At 41.8% G+C, this 3,860-nt stretch overlaps 1 non-coding gene across 1 annotated transcript; it reads left to right on the top strand.

Moving 5' to 3' along the window:
- The first annotated feature begins 3,386 nt into the window (after positions 1-3,386).
- Positions 3,387-3,494, top strand: LOC112788143 (small nucleolar RNA R71). The gene has a single exon (XR_003195522.1). It is a non-coding gene; the product is annotated as a small nucleolar RNA R71 (small nucleolar RNA).
- Positions 3,495-3,860: the final 366 nt, after the last annotated feature.

Here is a 3,860-nt window from a genome sequence, read left to right as displayed (position 1 = left end):
TCTTCTTTTGCTTGGACCTTGACTTTAACCGCTCAGTCTCAAGTTTTCACTTGACACCTACACGCCATAAGCACATGGATAGGGACAGCTTGGTTAGCCGCTTAGACCAGGATTTTATTCCTTTAGGCCCTCCTATCCACTGATGCTCAAAGCCTTGGGATCCTTTTATTTGCCCTTGCCTTTTGGTTTTAAGGGTTATTGGCTTTTTCTGCTTGCTTTTTCTTTTTCTTTTTTTTTTTTTTCGCCTATTTTTTTTCTGCAAGCTTCGTTCTTTGCTGCTTTTTCTTGCTTCAAGAATCATTTTTATGATTTTTCAGATTATCAAATAACATGTCTCCTAGTCATCATTCTTTCAAGAGCCAACATATTTAACATTCTTAAACAACAGCTTCAAAAGACATATGCACTGTTCAAGCATACATTCAGAAAACAAGAAGCATTGTCACCACATCAATATAATTAAACTAAGTTCAAGGATAAATTCGAAACTCATGTACTTCTTGTTAAAACATTTTTTATTTAAGAGAGGTGATGGATTCATAGGACATTCATATCTTTAAGACAAAGTTACTAACTACTAATGATCATGTAATGAAGACACAAACATAGATAAGCACATAACATAGAAAACGAAAAACAGAGAAAGTAAGAACAAGGAATGAATCCACCTTAGTGATGTCCTTGAGCTCTTCTATGTCTCTTCCTTGTCTTTGCTGCTCCTCCTTCATTGCTTTTAGATCTTCTCTGATTTCATGAAGGATGATGGAGTGCTCTTGATGTTCCACCCTTAGTTGCTTCCAATAATTGTGTGGAAGAAAATGTATCCCTTGAGGTATCTCAGGGATCTCTTGATTTGCAGTCAAATGTTCTTCCACTGAGCTATAGACCCTTGATGGAAGCTTTTGTCTTCCCTTTCCTCTTTCTAGAGGTTTCTCTGGCCTTAGGTGCCATCAATGGTTATGGAAAAAACAAAAAAGCTATGCTTTTACCACACCAAACTTAGAATGTTGCTCACCCTCGAGCAAAAGAAGAAAGAATAGAAGAAGAAGAAGATATAGAGGAGATGGAGGGAGGTGTGTATTCGGCCATATGGGTGGGATTGGGTGGGGAAGAGATGTTGAATTTTGAAGGTAAGTGGGTGTAAGGATGTGAGTGGTAAATGGAAAACAGAAGGGATGATCATGAATGGAAAGAGAGATGATGAGGTAGGTGGGGATCCTGTGGGGTTCACAGATCTTGAGATGATCCTGTGGGGTCCACAGATCCTGAGGTGTCAAGGCATTTACATCCCTGCACCAAGTTAGGCATGCAAAATGCCCTTGCACACAACTCTGGGTGTTCAGCGCCAGGTTGGTGCCCATTTTGGGCGTTCAACGCCCATTTGCTGCCATTTCTGGCGTTGAACGCCAGAATCATGCTTGTTCTGGGCGTTCAGCGCCAGGATGCTCCCATTCTGGGCGTTCAGCGCCAGAACTATGCTCTGTTCTGGCGTTTGAACGCCAGACAGATGCTCCTCCAGGGTGTGATTTTTCTTCTGCTGTTTTTGATTCCGTTTTTGATTTTTTTTGTTTATTTTGTGACTCCACATGATCATGAACCTAAGAAAACATGAAAAACAAATAAGAATTAGATAAACATTGGGTTGCCTCCCAACAAGCGCTTCTTTAATGTCAATAGCTTGACAGTGGGCTCTCATGGAGCCTCACAGATGGCAGAGCTTTGTTGAAACTCTCCAACACCAAACTTAGAGTTTGGATATGGGAGTTCAACACCAAACTTAGAGTTTGGTTGTGGCCTCCCAACACCAAACTTAGAGTTTGACTGTGGGGGCTCTGGTTGACTCTGCTTGGAGAGAAGCTTTTTCTGCTTCCTCTCCATGGTTGCAGAGGGAGATCCTTGAGTTTTAAACACAAGGGAGTCCTCATTCTATTGAAGGACTATTTCACCTCTGTCAACATCAATCACAGCTCTTGCTGTGGCTAGGAAAGGTCTTCCTAGGATGATGGATTCATCCTTTTCCTTTCCAGTATCCAGGACAATGAAATCAGCAGGGATGTAAAGGCCTTCAACATTTACTAACACGTCCTCTACTTGTCCATATGCCTGTTTTCTTGAATTATCTGCTATCTCTAATGAGATTCTAGCAGCTTGCACCCCATAAATTCCCAGTTTCTCTATTACAGAGAGGGGCATGAGGTTTATACCTGAACCAAGGTCACACAGAGCTTTGAAGATCATGGTGCCTATGGTACAAGGTAGTATGAACTTTCCAGGATCCTGTCTCTTCTGAGGTAATGTCAGTTGATCCAGATCACTTAGTTCATTGATGAACAAGGGAGGTTCAACTTCCCAAGCATCAATGCCAAACAATTTGGCATTTAGCTTCATGATTGCACCAAGAAACTTGGCAGTTTGCTCTTCAGTGACATCCTCATTCTCTTCAGAAGAGGAATACTCATCAGAGCTCATGAAGGGCATAAGGAGGTTCAATGGGATCTCTATAGTCTCTAGATGAGCCTCAGAGTCCTTTGATTCCCCAGAGAGAAGCTCCTTATTGATCACTGGACGTCCCAGGAGGTCTTCCTCCTTGGGATTCACGTCCTCTCCTTTCCTCACAGGTTCGGCCATGGCACTTATGTCAATGGCCTTGCACTCTCCTTTTGGGTTCTCTTCTGTATTGCTTGGGAGAGTACTAGGAGGGATTTCAGTGATCCTTTTACTCAGCTGGCCCACTTGTGCTTCCAAATTTCTAATGGAAGACCTTGTTTCATTCATGAAACTTACAGTGGCCTTAGATAGATCAGAGACTATATTTGATAAATTAGAAGCGTTTTGTCCAGAGTTCTCTGTCTGTTGCTGAGTTGATGATGGAAAAGGTTTGATATTGCTAAACCTGTTTCTTCCACCATTGTTAAAGCCTTGTTGAGGCTTCTGATCCTTCCATGAGAAATTTGGATGATTTCTCCATGTTGAGTTATAGGTGTTTCCATAAGGTTCACCTAAGTAATTTACCTCTGCTATTGCAGGGTTCTCAGGATCATAGGCTTCTTCTTCAGAAGATGCCTCTTGAGTACTGTTGGATGCAGCTTGCATTCCATGCAGACTCTGAAAAATCATATTGACTTGCTGAGTCAATATTTTATTCTGAGCCAATATGGCATTCAGAGTATCAACCTCAAGAACTCCTTCTTCATAGGCGTCCCATTACTCACAGGATTCCTTTCAGAAGTGTACATGAACTGGTTATTAGCAACCATGTCAATGAGTTCTTGAGCTTCTGCAGGCATTTTCTTTAGGTGAATGGATCCACCTGCAGAAGTGTCCAGTGACATCTTTGATAGCTCAGATAAACCATCATAGAATATATCCAGGATGGTCCATTCTGAAAGCATGTCAGAAGGACACTTTTTGGTCAGCTGTTTGTATCTTTCCCAAGCTTCATAGAGGGATTCACCTTCTTTCTGTCTGAAGGTTTGAACATCAGCTCTAAGCTTGCTCAGCCTTTGAGGAGGAAAGTACTTGGCTAAGAAAGCCGTGATCAGCTTATCCCAAGAGTTCAGGCTGTCTTTGGGTTGAGAATCCAACCATAATCTAGCTCTGTCTCTTACAGCAAAAGGGAAAAGCATGAGCCTGTAGACTTCAGGATCTACTCCATTAGTCTTAACAGTATCACATATCTGCAAGAATTCAGTTAAGAACTGAAAAGGATCTTCAGATGGAAGTCCATGAAACTTGCAGTTCTGCTGCATTAGAGAAACTAATTGAGGTTTAAGCTCAAAGTTGTTTGCTCCAATGGCAGGAATGGAGATGCTTCTTCCATGTAAATTGGAATTAGGTGCAGTGAAGTCACCAAGCATCTT

The sequence above is a fragment of the Arachis hypogaea genome, chromosome 20 (assembly GCF_003086295.3).
Source record: "Arachis hypogaea cultivar Tifrunner chromosome 20, arahy.Tifrunner.gnm2.J5K5, whole genome shotgun sequence".
Taxonomy (NCBI): Eukaryota; Viridiplantae; Streptophyta; class Magnoliopsida; order Fabales; family Fabaceae; genus Arachis; species Arachis hypogaea.
The sequence above is the reverse complement of the archived record's forward strand: the minus strand, read 5'-3'. Positions and strand labels throughout refer to the sequence as shown.